Source organism: Alexandromys fortis, unplaced genomic scaffold, assembly GCF_014885135.2.
Source record: "Alexandromys fortis isolate MF-2015 unplaced genomic scaffold, M_Fortis_MF-2015_v1.1 scaffold_8_1_9099942, whole genome shotgun sequence".
Classification (NCBI taxonomy): domain Eukaryota; kingdom Metazoa; phylum Chordata; class Mammalia; order Rodentia; family Cricetidae; genus Alexandromys; species Alexandromys fortis.
Genome location: NW_026067898.1, coordinates 1,656,383 through 1,677,301, shown reverse-complemented (window position 1 = coordinate 1,677,301; position 20,919 = coordinate 1,656,383). Strand labels below are relative to the sequence as shown.

The 20,919-nt window shown below is 38.7% G+C and overlaps 1 long non-coding RNA gene across 1 annotated transcript in view; it reads right to left on the bottom strand.

Annotated features, from left to right (window-relative positions):
- Positions 1–299: 299 nt before the first annotated feature.
- LOC126487788 (uncharacterized) overlaps positions 300–20,919 on the bottom strand; it is a 175,066-nt gene continuing 154,446 nt past the window's right edge. Inside the window, exon 3 of the long non-coding RNA XR_007588497.1 lies at positions 300–410. This is a non-coding gene — a long non-coding RNA (uncharacterized lncRNA). The remainder of the gene's footprint in view (positions 411–20,919) is intronic.

The window sequence follows — 20,919 nt, the reverse complement described above, 5'->3', positions numbered from 1 at the left end:
GGCAGAAAAGGTCATTTATTAAGAATCAGCAGACATAAAAGTATATAAAAACACTGAGAGAAGAAATTAAAAATAATATATGTTCCTTCCACAAAGTCTTGAAAAATCCACATGCAGTTCCAGAGCATATATAGCTGTCAAAGAATCATCTACCAGGCAGAAGTGGCTGTGCTTTGGTACTCTGTCTCTGTCAAGGGAGACGAGTTGTCTAGAGAGCGTGTACTGACAGCCAGAGGTATTTCCTGACTGCATGTCCTGCACTAGAGCAGCAAGTTTCATTTTGACAAAGTATCTGGTCACTCTACTCTGAGGTCCGCTACAGTTAGAAATCGTATCTCCATGGGAATCCTTGTCCTCAAATGTCCCAGTCCTGTGAGTATGAAGATAATTGAGTCTTATTTTCTTTCACCCTGAAAATAAAAAGAAAAACATTTCATGTGATTTTTCTTCCCAAACTGATGATAAATGAATTGAACCAAATGAGCTGTATAAAGATGAAGCATTTGAGAAATGAAATCATATATAGAAAAGATAGCTATAAATACTAAGAAGCAATCGTTTTTGCATCTATGATGCAAAATCCTCAAAAAAACAGTGCAAAGAAAATCATTAAAGGAGCAAAACATTATTCCAAGTATTTTATAATATATTACCAATGTGAAATATCTATATTAACAGCAACAAATGCTTTCAATGTCCCAGAATTTTATTCTTTGTAAGAGCATAGGGAAAGAAAAACAGATGACAAAAGATTGATAATAGATTGCCCTTGTCATGACCAAGAGTTCATAAGCTAGGGCAGCAGAAAGACAGAAAGACATGCTAACTGATTATGGCAATAAAATGTCTCATGCTCATCTGGAAATACTCGCAATGAGGAATCACCTCAGCCACCCCAGGGCAGAGGCAAGAACAGGAAAGGCTTGTCAGGGAAGGCTCTCCCACCACCCAGAATTTTCACCGTCTATCATCTGTTGACAGATAAGCACAGGGGGCTAATGTTTTGTAAAAAAAAAAAAAGAAAGAAAGAAAGAAAGAAAGAAAGAAAGAAAGAAAGAAAGAAAGAAAGAAAATCATCCAAAAAATCTAATGCTTCCAATGTAAATATTGGCAGTGTAAAAATAAGATTCTTCTCATCCTCACAGGTAGAAGCCCACATCTGACCATCATTCCAAGGTTCCCATCACACACACACAAGTCAGAGTTAAATGAAAGTGTAGCCAACAACACTAACAAGACATTAGTAAACACACTGTGCATGAAGGTGAGTAAGAGTGTGTATACTTCTTCACAAATATTGGAGGAGAATGGAAGAAGGGAAAGAATTGGAGGGGAGAGGAGGAGAGAGAGTCTTCTAAACAAGATTGGAAGGCTTGCTCTTTTCTGAAAAAAAGCAACAGAGCAGTATGGCTCTAGGGTAAAGGGCAAGTGGGGTAAGATTGGGAGGAAGAGGAGACTGTAGTTGAGATGTATTGTATGAGAGAAGAATTAATACGATAAAAAGAAAGAAAATAAAATATTAATTATTCAGTTGTACATGTGCATTCAAGACAATGACCAAGGCCAAACGGAAAACCAACTACCAGAGAAACAGAAAAAAAAAATAAGGTAAAATTAATATGCTTCAGAAAGATTTGAGAAAATATTGCTTTCATAAATCAAAAATAGAATCCTAAGGAGAGGTTAAAATCATATTATAAAATCTGAGGAGAATGAAAGAATAACACTATAATTTAAAATGTCTAAGATGGCAAGAGCAAAAGTAAGGCAATCTCCTAGAACATAGATCAAAAAGGCGGAGACAGACAATGGGAGAAACATGCATGTAGGATTAATCCAGGGAGTTCAGCATTTATCTTAAAGGAATTCCATGGCAAGAAGATGGATATAATAAATTTTCATAGAATAAAGGATATTTCCCAGCAGTCACAAAAGACGAGGCTTCAGAAGAAAACGGACTGCAAGAAGGAGAGCAAACTCCGACTCTTCCTTATAAAATTTCAGGCAGCATCAGGGATGAAGAGTGCGTTTTTAATAATGTCTTCAAAGGAAGGGGAATAAGGCTGGTGTCTGATATCATTTCAAAAAATACTATACTTTAAAAGCAAAGAAATCAGCTTTAAGATATAAAGAAAATTCAGAATGTAACATTAGCTAAAGTATTGATCAAGAGGAAAAGCATTTTCAGGTACACAAGCAGCATGTGGGGTGAGCAGACTTGACGCCTGCCCAGAGGATGCTGGAAGGATCAACAAAAATGAAGAGGCACCAGACCGTGACCTGCAGCACACTCCTGCTTTCTATGGCAAAGGAGACAGAATTTAGAGAGAAGTGTGCACACAGTGAAGCTGCAGCTTGTGGTTTATTTTTTTTTTTTTCTGGAGACTTTATCCCCATGTGAGTTGTAGCCACAAAGGAAACTGGAAATCCCTGCTCCACCGCTGTTCTTTTAGATTATGATCTTGTTTTCATTTCCACAGAACCTCCACTCACTAGCCATGAACTTCTGCTCTAAAACATCTTGAAACTATTTAAGCTTTCATAGATTTTGAACCAAACTTTCTTTGAGAAATACCTCCTTTCCATAAAGATGGGATGCAGGTATCTCGGAAACATGCTCCTCTCTGTAATTTTCCAGTCTCAGGAAACCTTTCTCCTCACCACCATGGCCAATCAAAGCAAAACAAAATTACCGTAAATTATCTAAGTGTTGGGATGACCAAGAAAAACTGTGGATATGAAGTCCTGGCGAGATCTTGTACACAGGGCTGGGCGGGCACTGAGACCACTTCTGTATGTAAGGAGGAATCCAGGGTCATTCCAGAGAAAAAGGAATTGTGTGTGTGGTTACGGGGCACTTTTTCAGCCGCCCCTTTTCCACTTTCACTTGTTATAGTTGTCTTATCAAGCGTTAAGTGTGGGTGAAATTAGAAGACTATTTTTTTCATCCTACAAAAGAACAGACACGTGGATTTCAGTATAGTTTGGGGTTTTGTTTTGTTTTGTTTTGTTTTTATACATGCTGGCCTCTAACTATGGTTAAGAATGACCTTGAACTCCTGGTCCCCTTGCTGCTCATTCCCAGGGCTAGCATTACAGAACAACACCATCATATCTGGCTAAGCTTTGAACTGTTATAATTCCTATTACTTTGCTTTGTGAAATTACTCATGTTTGCCATGTATAACACTTCTATCATAGTCCTAGCAATATCCATATCCCACACAAAATGAGGTCATGGGATGAATTTACTGACAATAGGAACTAAGTGTCAAGGTTGGGTTGGGAATAGAAAGTTCCAGAGAACAGCAGGAACATGGGTCTATTAAGAGAATGCCATAGTCACTTTTCCACTGCTATGAAGAGATACCATGAACATGGCAACATACAGAACAGAGAGTTTAATGGAAGCTTATGGCTCCAGAGGATAAGTCTATGACCATCATGGTGGAGAGCATGGGAGCAACGGGCAGTCGTGACACTGGAAAAATAGCTGAGAGCTTACATTCTTATCTCCAAGTAGGAGGCAGAGAAAAGCTAACCAGGAATGGTGAGAGGTTTGAAAACCTCAAAACTGGTCCTGGGTTATACACGTCCTTTGACAAAGCCACATCTCCTAACAATTGACAGTTTCATCAACAGGGAATCAAGCTTTCAAATATGTGAGCCCATGGGTACTGTTCTCATTGAAAGTACTGCAGAGAGTAGAACTGCTTATCAAAACCAGGAAAATGAGAAACCCATGTAGAAGAGCCCATTTTGGGGAAAAAAAAAAAAAAACCTTCAGCTTTGTGTAAGAGACATTAACAGGCCTAATAAAAGACTTAGGAAGACTAGCCAAACCTCCCACTTCAACTTCTGCTTTCCAGAAGAGCTTCTGCCAACACAAAACCTAGCTGGAAGTCATCAGACAGAGAGATGCGGGGAAAGCTTCCCAAGGAAAGAGCAGGACCCGAAACTGCGGGAGAAAAGCTTAGCCCCACTCTTGTCCTCTATTTCCCTCGCTTCTCTACACATTCCAGGACCTGTGCACGTCTTATGTTAGAATGTGGTAAGGCATGGGGGCCACAGCTAATCCTAGCACTCAGAAGGCTAAGGCAAGGTCACTAGTTCTAGGCTAGCCTTTGACATCGCAGAGCCCAGAGACAAAACAACAAACAGAGGCAGGGAGATGACCCAGGAGTTAAAAGACACACACCACCAAAACAAGAGAACGACAGTTACGTAAACATTACAGCCTACCAGTAATTCCAACCTTGGAAGGCCTGAAAACAAGCTGGCTAGTGAGACTGGGCTACCCACTCTCCATGAGCTCTGAGTTTGACTGTGAGACCTTGCTTTAATGAGTATTGTGGAAAAGCCATACAGGAAGATTCCTGATATCATTCAACTTTAGACTACCACATGCTTTCTCATACATATGCCGTATGAACCCATATGAACACACATACACACACACATACACACACATGCACACACACAAAAAAATACATAACAAAAAATAAAAAATAAATTTTAAAAACTCTGTTTTGATTGGGGTATATAGCCAAATGGTAAAGTACTTAACTCGCTTGGGCAAGGCCCTAAGTTCATGTTTATCCCTCAAATAAAATAAACTATTCCATAACTTCTATGTAGAATTTTAAAAATCAGGCACTACTATAATCCACTGATTGTCGATATGAAGGAAAGTTCAAGAGACGTCTTTGGATCCCCCGTCAACAATTGGAACATGATTTTCAGCACTTATTGGTGGACATTTCCAGTCAAAGGAAACCGGAAGTCTGGGAATTTGAATGGCCTTAGTCAGAGGTGAGCTGACTTCATGTCGTAAATACCAGGTGCTGCCTTGGAACCGGAAGACAGACAAATGAAGGAGGAATTAAAAGTGAAGCATCTCTGGCTATTTCTCATCTTGTATTGAATGCTTCTAAAAAATGAACTGTGAGAGATACCCACTGAGGCCCCCCAGGTTATTGAAGACAGTAAATGAATGCTATCAATACTGTCTGCAAAGCAAAGAATGTAAGAAAGAACATGGGCCCCTTGCTCTGGGTGTCACCCCAAAAACAAATCAACTGGAAATGAATCTGACGCTCTGAAAGATTTTGTTCCAAATTGTCCATCACCACTTGAAAATGCTGATGTTTTAATGCTGCTTTTTCTAGTTAATTAAAAAAAAAAAAACAGGTTCAGCTTGTTTAATAGATTATGTAAAGTACATCATTTGTGACTGTTAGCAGATTTAAAAATCAAACAAGACAGTTCTCGGTGCCTTGGCTACTTCACTGCAGTTGAAATCTGAGCTTCATTAGGTAGAAACACGTGCGTCCAGGGATTCTTGTTGCTAATGTTCTGCCTCACTGTTCACTACCTGCCCTTTGCAATGAAGTAAACTAAGCATTAATTTTGTATATTTGCTTTGTGACATTTTCCGTTCTCAAAATCCTTGTGATAAATTGCACGGCACAGGGGAAAGAACTATAGAACAAAACAAACACACCACATGTGATCTGCTAACCAGGTTCCTGTCAAACAAGATTGGATGCTGTGTTCCCATGGTTTCCTTAGAGTGGTGGGAGAGAAAATGTAGGCTCAGAAGCACCATGGCTTTAAATTGCTGAAAAATCTTCATATTAGTGTAGCCAGGTAAGTATTTTAGCAGTGAAAAAAAAAATACACAAGAAAACCAAGTTGTACATGTTACTTCTCTGCTAGCACAGAGGAAAAAAAGCATTCTTTACAAGAACACATAGCAGAAATAATGAGAGACATTTTCCTGCTCAGTAATAAATGCCATCAAGGAGAAGGCATGTTAACAAAGAAGTGCTTTATATTACGTTGTTAAAGAAGAATTTTTGAGCATCAGATACAATGAGGAAAGAGACAAGGTGCACCAAAAGGAAAAGCCCAGAGGTCTGCATTTGAGAATGAACTTTCTAAAACCAGTACCTAATGGTTAAGATTAATCATCTTCAGGAGCCTCCCAGCAAAAGCGACGCTGCCTAGGACAGTGCAGAAGACCCAGTCTGACAAACGATCATGGATGGCTGTTCAGAGACTCACAATGTAATCAGTGGGAGACTGATAACTAGAGGGAAAAGAAGGGGGAGGTCAGACTAGGCAAGGCCTCAGAAAGCAGATCCAAGGGTCTCTGTCTAGCACTCTCCAAAGCAGTGACGTGTTGTATCTGGAAACTGAAGCTTGTGGGTTTAGGGAGGCTTCACGGGGACTTGAGAGACAGCAGGGGAAGGGCTTGCTGCTTACCTGGGAGAGCAAGCCTGGTAAAAGGAGTGGAAACAGAATCCATGAGCACAGGAGACTGCCCCCAACTCTGACAGTAAGTTTGAGGGCTTCTCAAAGTAACCTTTGATTTCTGTTTCAACAAATTTTCGGACTCATAGACCACACTGAAGGCTCACAGCCTCATCAGTGTGGCTTTGTACAAGCATGAAGATTAATCAGAGGAGTGAAGAAATGAGCTGTTGAGAATTCACAAGAAGGCACCAAACCCACAACCCTGCTATCTTCTCCTTTCAGAGTTAGGACAACAATGTTCCTTGAACATTGGTTTCCACATGGAATATTGCTGTTAGTTACGGAAGCACCTCTGCACCTTGGTGTCAAGACAAGTTATCAGAGCACCACCGCATTGGGATATTTGACTCTGCATGGCTAACATTCCAGTTCTGCACTAACTGAGCCTCATGACCACATGCCCTCATCCTGAATCCCACTCATACTGGGGCCCACAGTCCTCACTATCAGCACACTCTGGCTAGTCAAAGTAGCTGTGAGCACCTCTTCAGATAGCACCCAATGTAAGCAAGACCCCACAGGTAGGCACAACTCTCTGGCGTGACATCCCGGGGATCAGAAGTTATCTTCCAAGAACTAAGGATGAAATCAGACCATATTTAGAACAGCGGTGACTTCTTTATCGAAACCCTGATTATGGCCAAGGTGTAGTACCTCTTCATGTATTTTCTATTTGATTTTCCTTTTCTATGCAGCAACTTTCAAGTCTTCCACACATTTTTCTGTTGAGTCGTGACTTTTAAATTCAGTTTTAGTAGCCTTACTATATAGTACACTGTAGTTTTTCCACGCTTGGATCTCAGATATTGTTACGTTACTTTGTTGAGTCCATTTTTCTTTATATTTGTCTGTATATCATCCCATCTGCTGTTCAGTCATCCCAGGAGCTCAGATTTTCTGTCAGGTATGACTCAAGCTGTCTGATGATGAACCACACTTCAGAGTTTGGACTAGTGAAAATCTTGTCATAACAAAAATTAGTCTTTTTTATTTCAGAAAAAAAAAATGGTTTTTGTTGTCCTCATTCGGAAGTACATAGTTTCTATTAGTACATAAGTCTAACCACCATAGGCTTTCATTTATGAAATATTTCTTTAAAGGACTTGCTTTTTGTTAAAAGTAAAAAACACAAGAAGGCCCAGAGAGATGTCTCAGTGAGTAAAGGTAATGACTGGGTTTGATCAGAACCAACTCCAAAAGTAGTCCTCTACATGTGTGTGAGCGTACACACAGGGTGGACATTAAAAACATTTCCCCAAAACTCACTTCCATACCAATTTCTTAATCTCGGGCTTATTACTTAGCTGGTCTGTCTGGATTCTTTGTACACACTCCAGCTGAGTTTCTGTCATCTAGGGCCACAGTTCTAACCACCAGACAGTCTTAGACAACTCCCGAATACTGTAGGCCAGGGCTTCTGCTTCAGTATAATAAACACTAACACTACACAAGCACTGAAGAAATATTAAAAGTTGTATGCACTGCGTGACTTTCTTTCCCTAATCTCTAATTTGTCAACTCAGTGGTAAACACTGGTTCATGCCCATTATAAAGATTAATTTGTATCGCATTAGTGTCTGTTGAGTGTATGTGTGCACGTGTGTGTGCATGAGTGTGTGTGTGTGCATGTGTGTGTGTGCATTAGTGTCTGTTGAGTGTATGTGTGCACATGTGTGTGTGCATGAGTGTGTGTGTGTGCATGTGCGTGTGTGTGTGTGTGATGACACCTGGTACATGTAGGGAGGAGTGGCAGAAGAGGAAACTGGAGCCTTTGAAACTGGAGTTACAGGTGGTTATCAGCCACCCCACAGGTGGAACTGAACTCAAGTCTTCTGAAAAGGCAGTAAGCACTCTTAACCACTGGGCTGTCATCCATCTATCCAAACAAGCTGTCTACCCATGCAAACAAGCTGTCTCTCCATCCAAACAAGCCATTTTTGTCTTGAATCAGTCTAGAACTTGAATTTTCAAGCCAGCAAATAGCCACATTTAATTGCTATGGACCTTCAAACCAGCAATTGATTTAAACCACATGTTTGTGTACCAATTTGTAAAAGATGTTTCAAAGGAGCTTTAAAATAAAAACATTGTAATTAGTTCAAGATCACTAGTTTTGCGATTTTATTTATTTAATATTTTGGTTTTTGTTTGGTTTTTTTGTTGTTTTTCTGTTTTTTCAAAGGAGGGTTTCTCTGTAGCTTTGGAGCCTGTCCTGGAACTAGTTCTTGTAGACCAGGTTGGCTATTTTGATACTTGCATTGTACCCCTTTTAAAAGTATTCAAAAGTCCTTTTGAAGGTATTTAAATGCGCTTCTCGGTTTTATCCACAATTGACTGATCATGACAAGAACTCTGAAATAAGTAACATTTGTTTGAATTGTTTACACTTTCCACATAGGCCCAAATTCTAACGGTTTGTTATATTTCAATCTAAGGTAATGGAATTTTGACATTGTTGCCAGTCAGAGAAAGTCTAGACAATCTGCTATTGCTTGCAATCTCAATATTTCAATTTAAACTGGAGTGTGTTCACTCTCATCAGTGATGTAGATTGACATTTTTTGAAATCCACTACCCACCATTAGTCACTAAGACCCACTCACCTGCAAAGGGCACCGCACACCATGGATCTGGAAAAGCTGGGAACCTGAAAGATCTGTCAGAATCATTGAGCCTTGCTAGAAGCAAATTAATCTACAAAGCAAGGAATCAAATTCAATGAGGTTGATTTACCCACAACTGAATAGCTAATCACTGACCTGAGACTATTCCTTGTCTCTTTTACCCTCAAGCAACATTCTCCCTTGCTCCAGGCAGCTTGGGAACTTGCTATGGTCAGACTCTGACACTGCCTAAGCAAAGGCTGGGTCTCAGAGTTTGTCCTTGGATTTCCTCTGGCTCACCTGCTTCAAGACAAGGAACTGGTATAACTAAAAGATACTTATTTAAAAAAAAAGAATAAAAATAAAATGATGCTATCAAGTAGATTATATATGACAAATGCAGACATATTTTAAATCTTCTTTTATGCTTGAAGAATTTTTGACATTGATATTGTTTAGTAGTAAAAAAATCAAAACTAAAAGAGAATCCAGGCTATTTGTTCATTTCCCAGCCACACAGACACCCGAAATAATCACACAGAAATCTGCATCAATTGCAATTCTGTTTGGCCAATAACTTAAGTATATTGCTAGCTAACTCTTATATAGTAAACTAACTAATCTCCATTAGTCTCTGCACCACCACGAGATCGTGGCTTACCAGCAAAATTTCAGTGGGCTCCAAAGAAGGCATCTGTCCCTGGCAGTGGCTCCATGGCTCCTCCCTGACTCCACCTACTCTCTCTCTCTCTCTCTCTCTCTCTCTCTCTATATATATATATATATATATATATATATATATACATACATACATATATATACACATATACATATATATTTCCAGCCTCTCTATATTCTGTTAAGCCATTGGCCGAAAGCACTCTCTTTATTAACCAATAAACACATATACAGAAGGACTTCCCACACCATTTATTTCCCCTTTTCTGATTAAATAAAAAGGGTTTTATTAAGACAGAAAAGGGGAGGTGATGTGGGAGGTGATGTATGCTGTGAATATGTTTTATTGCCATTGGTTAATAAAGAAGCTGCTTTTAGACAATAGCTTAACAGAGCAAAGCCAGGCTGAAAGAGATATATAGAGAGAGTAGGCAGAGTCAAGGAGATGCCATGTAGCCGCCCACAGGCGACAGATGTGCTCGAACCTTGACAGTAAGCCACAGCCACGTGGCAATATACAAATTAATAGAAATAAGTTAATTTAAGATGTAAGAGCTAGCCAGTCAGAAGTTAAAGCTAATAGGCCAAGCAGTGATTTAATTAATACAGTTTCTGTGTGATTATTTTGAGTCTGGGCAGCCAGGAATATAGGAGCCGCCTCTGACTACACACATATACAAGTGAAATTATACACACATAATCCAAAATAAAATAGTTTTTAAAAAAATGTATTGACCTGAATGAACAAGAACTGCAAATGGCCTGAGTTTTATATACTTCCCCAAAGTAAACATGAAAAAATTCTCATAAGTGAAGGAGTAAAGTTAACAGACTTTTAGTTATCTTTCCAGTATCATACATCTTGTAAGACATAGAAAAAGCAAAGATTTGTATCATATACCTGTGCATGTCCAGGACTAATATTGCAACTGAGATACAAACTTCAACACATAATAAACTAACTAAGCACATGGATTTCTGACATTAAATAAATAATAGTCTTCAGGTCTAGGGAAATGGTTCCGTGGGAGATGGTAAAGTGCTTACCACATAAGAGTGAGGATCTGAGGTCAGTTCTCAATATCCACACAAAAAAGTATAGATACTACGTGCCTATGACCTCCATTCATGGGATGTGGTCAGCGGATCCCTAGAGCTTGCTCACCAGGAACTCTAGCCTACTCAAGGCTTAGTGAGTGGGAAATCCTGCCTCCAAAAATGAGGTGTAGAGTGACTAAGAAAGACTCCCGATGTCAACTTCTGGTCTTCACATTTGCACGCACAAACATGAGCCCTCACCCGCATGTGCACATATACAAACATAGACACATGAAATGGGTATCTTTATCTCTCTGTTGCCTTTGCTCTGATTTACTCTTTAAGTCAGTGATGATGTGATAGCACCTGGAAGGACATGTCTAGTAATGTTTGGTTACACGGCAGTGCTCCTCTGTATGTCTTCTCAGTCTTGGCTCCTCCTGGGCATATTTCTCAAGAGAAGGACCCATTCTCCGTTCCTCCCACACCCCCACACCGGTTGTTACTTTATAGCCATTTTATTTTTGTTTACATCCCACCTAAAGTGCACCACTCTTCGCTGCCCACAGTACTTGAAGTATTTTAAAACTGTGGCTCTGGGGGGAGAAACACATAAAATGTATTTATTAGAAGGTCAATCCGAAACACATGAAAGTAAAACAAACCATAGCAGTAAATGTTTGCTGGGAGCAAAGATTTGAGTGTTGTTGGGAAAGGGAAGAAAACACAATCTGTGATTTAAAAATTCTGAAAAGTTACATAATACATAAATAAGAGAAAATAAAACATAAAGGGCGTGATTGGCTTTTGGTTAGAATGTCTGGTATAGGACAGGGAGCTGTTGGGATGGAGAAGAAAATTAGACCCTCCCACAACAAAGCTCTGATCAGTAAGAACAATTTAAGGCATTTAGAACTAACTTAATATTAACCAATGGTTTCCAATAGTAGATAAAATGTCTCTGATTAAAAACATCAACTTTCTCTCCAGGCCTTTTATGGCCTTCCAATCAGAATAAGTATTCATCTTCTCTGTAGAACTGGGATTGTTTCCCTATCACAGTATGAACATAATCCCTGTGATGGGATGCCTGCGATCTACTGTTTTAAGGAAAGGGTCCTTCAGTTTTATATGTCTTGGTATTTATTGTTGCTGGTGCCTAATAGATTACTCAACACACGGTGGGCCCTCTGTGACACTCTGTTGAATTGATGAGTAAATTAGTGCTGTAGAAATATTTGTGATTTGAACAAAAGCACTAAGTGAATCACCTCTCAGCTTTTTTGCAGCTACAAGAAGGTGGGTTCTCATAAAGCCTTGGGTGTCTTTTAAAGCAGCTAGTAGTCTGGAAAGGGCCTACGAAGTTACTCTCTTCAAATACTGGCCAAGAATATAGGACCATTAGTGACACACAGTCACCTGAAAATAATTTAGAGTTGTGAAGAAAAAGTCATTGCCAGCATATCAGATTTATTAAAATCACACATTTTTTTTGGTAAAAATACCTTTGTGAAACAGAATCATGACCTATTCTTTGTTCCCATGTGTAAGTTAAATCTAAGGAAACATGATGTAATTTTTAACTATAGATTAGATATCTTCAATTTTCTCTTATAAAATATACTTAATTATATATAATATATAATTCTGAAAATGTAGATAAAATGGTATGCATTATATGGGTATATAAATTCATTGGGTCTAACAAAATTTTCTTGAGAAAAAAAACTTAATTCTACAATGTAAACATGTATTTGATCAAATGTGATTAATTATAAATAATTTCAAACTCACTTCATACATATGTGTACCTGTAAATTTTTAATTTCTTCTTCAACGGTCCTACGTGTGTGTAATTCTTTCTAGTTACTTCCATCCCCGAGTTTCTCATCTCTCCCTCCACCCTCACCTGTCAGTACCATCCCGACAAGCTCTTTCTCACATTCTATATTTGATGGATGAGAGGCCCAGTCTTGTACAGGCCCCATGATTATGATAGCTATGTTGCTCCTTAGACTATAGCATTTCCCAGTTCTTCCTCTATCTCCTGGTTCTTCTCTCTTATTTTGTTGTTGTTTGTTTGCTTGTTTGTTTTTCTATTTTTCTTCTCCAGTGTTCCCGAGGCCTTAGAGTGGTGATATAAATAGCTTAGTTAGTACTCAGCACTCAGTCATTACTTATATGTCTACACCGTCAGCAGCCATCAGTCCCTGCATTCAGTAGTGCTAATAACAAAGAGAAGCATCTCTGATTAAGTATAAAAGTAGCATTTGTCTGTGATTATCAGCAAATATAAGGCAGTTTGGGACCATTTCTATTTAACTACACAACACTTATGAGTTTCCCATAGGACCTATGACCTCTTAAGCTGTGGATTTTTGACAGAGTTTACATACCATGCATAAATATTCATCAATGGAGCAGGTTCTAATACAGTGAGAGAGTAGCTGGTTATCCCCATTGACAATGGTGTCAGTATGGCACTAGTTAGCACATTTGGCCCTGTAGGTCAACAGTGTAGTTGATAAATTACCATCTGGTAAAGCATATTTATTTCTTCTTGTCCTCAGCAGCCTTCTGGAACTATGAAAACTAACCAGCAGGAAGGAAAATTCCAGGGTAATTCAAGCTTGATTTCTTTATATCTTATAATCAGGGTGTGTGATGCCTTCAGTGGTAGCGATTATTGTCTACTTCTGGTGAACAACAAGAAAAATAGTAAGATCCTATGTAATATGGGAACTCCCAGGACTTCCTTGACCATCAGTTCATGAGGAGGCATCTCCTGCCTGGCACTGGTACCACTATTTTAGGCCATGACTGTCAGGAGAAGAGTTAGATGCCCTGTAGGATATTACCCTGCTAATCTTTTGTTTAACTGTGTGAAGTATGAAGTCTCCATGCAGTATTTTCATACAACTTTGTGTGTGTGTGTGTGTAATCCTCCGATTCCCCCATTTTCTTCCTCTTTCTAACCCATCTCTCCTTAAATCTTTTTACCCAAGTATTCTCTACTTTCATATCACATGTTTTACCACTCCCTCCCTTAAAGCATCCCAGCCTTTCTAATTTCTTGACTTCTACAGATACTCCAAACTAAATACACTCATCTAAAGAATCAAAGCTAGGATCCACATATTAAAAAAAATGTGGTGGATATTTTTTTATTTTTTTCTGTGCCTGTATTACCATTCTCAATAAAATTTTTTATAGATCAATTTAATTAGTTGCAAATTTTATTTGCTTTAAAAGATTTATTGCCACATTTTCATTATTCATTCATCTGATGGGCAGATTCCGTATACTGGCTTTGTGAATAGAGCAGACCCACCAGATTCTCCCTGGGGTGAAGCAAAATGGTGAGTGTCGAATAACCCAGTCCTCCCCCGTGGCCACTGGGGAGAAACACACCCACAGAATCAGGAGTCCCTCGAAGCAGGATCTTGTTTAATTGCATCAGGCAGGACCTTATATAGGCTGAAATGGGGGATGGAAAGCCTAGGATGGGTTGAGGCAGAGGAAGGAGCAAGGGCCAATAATATTCTGCCACATTAGCAGTGGCTGGGCAGAGGCGGGCCTAGGTCAGGTAGCCAGAGACAGGTCTCCAAACTCAAACTAAGCTCAGGAAGTTCCACTAGGTCTCACCAAATCCACTAGGCTTAGGAAGTTATACTGGACCTCATGCCCAAACCTCATAAGGCCCAACATCAATAAAAATATTGAAATCAAGTAAATATATATATATGTATATGTAGGAAATAAAATATATACATGAAATTCAATTAAATATAGAAAACTAAACAGATATGTACAGAATAATACATCGCTTACGTTGAAGAATGCATTCTGGAGCAAGCATCATTAGTCATCATGGGATAAGCATCATGAGAACATACACAAAGCAGCCCTCTGTTAGGCACATGGGTCATCTGCTTGAGCCTAGGACTCGTATTTGTATACTACAAAGTAACAAGTAAGTTGCTATAGTGAATACTGTAACAAGCTGTAATACAGTAATGTTTATGTTTCTAAATATATCTAAATAAAGAAGGATGTGGGGGGGGGCACACAAATGTGCAAGAGTGCTACACACTCAGTATAGGAAAGCACAGCTATATTCCCTAACTAGAAATTAATGAAGTACCTATTCTTTGCTTTAGAAATTTTTCCTAAGTATACAAAGACAAATAAAAGTAGTTCCCTTTCTCTCATCATAGACTGAAATAAATTTCACGCCAGTAAAAGGCAAAGTGCAAAAGGTACAAAGATAAAAGTCAATAAATTATATTACAGAACCATGCATGAGTAAAAGATCAATTCAAAAATGTAAGAGAGAACAGTAGTTTTAATGAAACCAAGTAAAATACAGTCATTAATATGGTTTTGCATTCCACATCACAAATGACCTTTAAGAAATGACATCATTAAAATTGGGTATGTAATCAAAAGTAATCATCTCCTTCTGCTCCTTATAAGGGACTAGGCTGACTCAAGATGTACCTGTGTTAACTTTCCCTGCACGTCCTGGGTTTACTCTTTACTCTGGTAAATTAGCAATAACGAGATAAATCCATGAATATATATTTTTTTCATAGTGATTTAATTTAAGAATTATTCTGCCATTATTGTTCAACTGTCAAGATAATCATAGACATGCCATAAACTGTGTAATGTCTCATAAATATAAAATCTGTGAAATTATGGTGTCTTGGTTGTAAAGAGACACCATGATCACAGTCACTCTTATAAAGGAAAAATATTTATTGGGGTCACTTGCATTTTCAGAGATTCAATCCACTATAATCATGGTGAAACATGAGGACATTCAGGCAGACATGGTGCTGGAGCTGAGAGTCCTTACATCTTGACTCAGAGGCAACAGGAAGTGGTCTGCCTTGCTGGGCGTGCCTTGAGAGTGTATGATTTTTCAAAGTCCACCTCCACAGTGACACACTTCCTCCAAGAAGACCATACCTACTTTAACAAGGTCACACCTCCTAAAGTGCCTCTAACTTTGAGGACCATTTTCCTTCAAACCACCTCAAAGCCCTCCTCCACAGTGACACACTTCCTCCAACAAAACCATACCTCCTAATAGCGCCACTCCCTCTGGAGACCATTTTCTTTTAAGCTACCATAGATGATGATAACTGAAAATCATAGTACAATCAGAAAAGTCATTCAAGGTGTAATGAGAAATGACAAAATATTAATAATTTGTGTAACAAAAAAGGAAAATAAGAAAAGTGGGTACATAAGAAAGGCAATAATAAGAAGTAAGAGTAACAAGGTGAGAAAACCCTTCATCTAAGGAAACAGATTTAAAGAATTGAAATCAGTAATGAAGATTAGAAAGCTGGATCCCTCAGCATTTAGAGCTGTTGTTGTTTTTAGTTATTTATATTTATTTCTGCGTATTCCTTTGAGTAAAGAAAGTAGACAAAGATTGCTCAGTGACCCTTTTTTTATATAGACTAAGTTTTCAGAAAGATTTCAAGTTCTCTTCAATAATCTCTGCCCCAAAACAATCACACCTATCAAAATATCTGAAATTTGTGCTATGTATCTACAATACAATACACTAGAAACACTACATCTCCCAAATGAACATAGTCGCTGGGTGATGGTGGCACATGCCTTTAATCCCAGCAGAGGCAGGGGGATCTCTGGGAGTTCAAGGCCAGCCTGGTCTACAAGAGCTAGTTCCGGAACAGGCACCAAAGAGAAACCCTGTCTCAAAAAACCAAAAAAGGAAAAAAAAATGAACATAGTCTAATATTACTTCCCAAGACAAGTATGTTGAAAAGGTAAACTATTGGTGATGTGTGACTTATCTAGAGGGTCTTACTAAGACATGGTCAAGTATCTGCATGTGTTTTGAGGCATGATAGCCATATAATTGGAAATTGCGTACACCTCTTCTTCTCTAAGAGGTTGAAGGGATTGGAAGGTAACCAGTCAGAAGTGCGGCAGACTCACAAGACTTGAGATGAGCAGCTTTATTCATAATACTAGAAACTGGAAACAACCTAGATAGCCCTCGACTGAAGAACGGATAATCATGCTACAATCCACCGATCCAGAGACGCTAAGTAAGAAAGAGGGCTCACAGTGGGAGTGGGGAGGAGGATGCATGGATCTCTCTGGGAAGGGGAAATAGAACAGATGCTGTGGGTCAACTGGGGAGCAGGTGGGGATCATGTCGGGGAGGGAAGAGTGGAGGAAGAGAGTACTGGGAGAGATGACTGGAATTGGGGGTCATTTGGATGTAGAAACCTAACACAGCGGAAACCCCCTAGAATCTGCCAGGGTGACCCTAGCAAAGCCTCCTAGTACTAGGGGATATGGTGTCTGAACAGGCCATCTTCTGTAATCAGTAGTGGGACTGGGACATCAATCCAAATACAAAACATTCAACCTAAAATTTATTGCTCTTCCTGCAAAAGGTGTTAAGGTAAGGATTTGTGGGAGTGGCCAACCAATGCCTGGTCCAACTTGAAGCCCACTCCGTGATAAGTAGCCCATGCCTAACACTGTCTGGATGACCAGGAACCATCTTGGTTATCTCTGGATTAACCCAGAGACCTAGGATAGAACCAAAACATAACTGGCAAAATAATAAATAATAGTAATAAATGATTCCTAATGATATCAGCTATACTCATAGATCAATGCCTTGTCCAGTTGTCATCCGAAAAACTTCCTCTGGCAGCAAATAGCAGAGGCAGAAACTGACGACCAAACATTAGACAGAGCTCCAGAACTCCACAGAAGAGGGGGGAAAATTATAGCAATCAGAAGAGTGGAGGACATCACAAGAACACAGCCCACAGAATCAACTAAGCAGGGCTTATAGGGGTTTTCAGAGATAAAGCAGCAATCATAGAGCCTGTATGGTTCTGAGTTAGGTCATACGTGTTATGGTTGGGTACCTTGGTGTTTCTGTGGATCTCCTAACCATGGGAGTGGAGAGTATCTTTGACTTTTTTACCTGCTCCTGGGACTCTTTCCCTCCAACTGGGTTGCTTTGTCCAGCCTTGATATAAGGATCTATGCCTTGTCTTATTGTAACTTGTTATGTCATGTCCAGTCGATATTTCTGGGAGGCTTACTCTTTTCTGAAAGAAAATGGAGGAGGAGCGAATCTGGGGAAGGGGGCTACTGGAAGGAGTGGAGCAAGAAGAAGGTGCAGGCAAGATATAATATATGAGAGAAGAATAAATTTTAAAAATAAAATTTAAAAGATAAAGAATGAAGCCGAATAAAGCATGGTTTTAAAGTCAGAGATCCATTTGCTTTAACATCAGTAGATTTCCTGGTATTGGAACAATCCCCCAGCTGGCAATTTTCAAAGCCCTGGAAAGTACAGGACACAGGTTAGTAACTGACAGCTCTTGGTGAGCAAGAAATTATATCAGTCCAATTAAATCCCCTTTATCTAGCGACAGGTTTACAAATGTGGAGAATCAAATGAGGTGATATATCTTGCCTACCTCAGGCTTTTGACTGTGATTCTTATAACACAGATAAAAAGATAAGGACAAAATGGGTACACTCCACAATCTTGGAAGAGCAACTGATTGTGATCCCTCATTGTGCAAGGATTACTTTGAGTTATATACACCTAAGAAATAGCCTACCTATTTTCCTTAAGAAATTCTTTTGTTAATAAATACAAAATTAAAGTGATGGCACTTTCATAAATGTCAGTCATTTGAAAAGCAGTATATCTAAGGAAAGAAATTAAATTTAAATGTTCTCTTTTGGCATAAAGAAATCGCTTTTCCCTTCGTGTTTCTGAAGAATTCACACAGGGTATAATGACTTTCATAGAATGCGTGGGTTTTCCTTTTACCCAATCTATCTCTATTGGAATTACACTACCCACTGGAATTCAGGATGAGAGTATTGCTCTTGGGTCTGTGGGGAGCTGTGGAATTGCTTGGCAGGAGCGAACACTGTCCCTTTATAGCTACGTTCTTTTCTGTGATGTCTTCAAGTGTTGTGCCTTTATGATTAACTGATTGAGATTCTGTACTGGGGTCATCCTTCAACATCAAAGCAGGCTGCACTTCAGAAACATATTCAGAGGCTCTTAAAACAGGAAAGTTATTTTTACATGAAATGATTGTAAGATTGTATCGATACCCAGCCAGAGGACAAAAAGTTTGTCTTTTTAGGCTGACAAATACTGCATATAAATCTAAAGTTGGGCATAATCTGAAATGATCTCATTTGAGATATTTGTGATTGAACATCTTTAGTCTGTCCATGCATTTCCCTACTTCTTGAATCTATTTTGACAGAAACTATTCTGAAAAAAAAAATTCTTTTCATCAAAACTTTCAGATCTTCATTAAATTACAAGGTGAATGTCAGCTCTGTAACCAGAGGTGTCCCAAGTTACTAAACTGCTTTCCTTCCTCACATTACTCATCAAAGTATCAAGCAACATTAGAACAGTGCTACTCTACCATATCTTAAAGAAGTCTAAGAGAGCTCAATGAAATTCAGGGTACAGAAAGCCTCAAAATCACTGTTTTTATTAGTGTTCCAATATCACCATCACCCTTTCCTAAGATTCAAATGCTTCCGCACTTGTCATATACCATTCTGATTCTTTTCTCAAGATTTTGTTGATACGGTGTTTTAAATTGCTGAAGCTTTTTCTCCATTTTTCCCCTTAATCAACAGGCACTCTGTTTATCTCCTTTTGGGGCCATGTATACATTGACTGTCTATCAGAATGTTTCCACTCACAAGTATCAGCAAGATCATTAATTAACCCCTGTGAAGTTAATTAAGGGAATGTTGTAACTCAGTCCATGGGGTATGGAGTAAGGAAATTCAGGCACCATTTCTGCTGGGCTCCAACTCCCTCTATAACCCCTGCATCGCCACTCTTGTCTGTTTCCGTCCCTCCTTACGTTAGCTGCCCTCATTAGTGCAGGGTGCTTCTGATAGCAAACAAGGCCTCTCCAAGGTAATGTAAATACTGCTTCCTAGAATTATTAAATGAAAGAGCTGGAAGTCACTTAATTAACCTCTGTCCAATTCTACCAAGACCAATGGGAAAGCCATGAACTAACTAACTTGGCCTCGAATCCACCATTTGTCAAGAAAATGGGATCAATTAAGATGCTAAGGCCAACACTGAGCCACCACAACAAGTAATACACAGTGTGAAAGAAACCAGTATGAATTTAAGCTACCTTGATATTCAAGGTCAGTAAAGCTTTTAAAAGATGTCAGGACCAATTGCCCATAGTCTAGTTAAATTTTTGTTACAAGAAAAAATAGAAGTCTTTATTAAACTTTGAGAGTGTTTTATACAGAGTATAGCAATTCTAATTTATTTTGCTGATTCTACAGTCTGTTTTCTGGATATACATTCTTGAATGAGATTTCTTTTCATATGTAAAGGTTATAGAAAATGTGTGAATTGCCTTGACCATTATCATTTGAAACCTAGTTGAAACATTTTTCACTAACTGCCTCGATTTGGCAGACTGTATGTCCTGCTCATAACCAGCTGCTTTTAAGCCTTGGAGAATCTGCCAAAGGTATAGCTGCATCTATAATTAGATACAATCTCTTATGCCCAGTTACTGATTACCAAACATTAATGATGATGGCATACACGAAACATAGTTGTTAATCACAATCTCGGTTTTCATGATACCTAGGAGTCCTCACCTCTGCAAAGTCTGTTAATTGTTACTTTTAGCACAAATATCTACCTTAAATATGAAACTTTCACAGTAGACTTCACTACTGCTTTAGAAGATTATATAGAAGAACCTGAACTCTAATATAAACCACTAACATCTGAACAGTTTATGAAAATAATAAAGCATTGTGAGACTGTCTTCCTCTCCAAATAAGAAAAGTACCCATAATGCTCCAGTTCACACAAAAAATGTATTGAGGAGCAGAATACAACTAGATTCTTCTTTTGTATCACATGGTATAATAATTATCATGGGGGAAATTCTAGTAATTTTCAGTTTGTGAGACCCACCATAAAACCCCAATCTAAGGCAAGAGTTAAGGCAGAGATTCTAGTTTAAGAAGTAGAGACAGATAATAGATACCTGATGAATATAGTATAAATATAGATGAGATAGACTGACAGATTGTAGATAGGGAGATTGGTAGATGATAGATAATAATAATAATAATGATGATGATGATGATGATGATGATGATGATGATGAAGAAGAAGAAGAAGAAGAAGAAGAAGAAGAAGATAGATAGATAGATAGATAGATAGATAGATAGA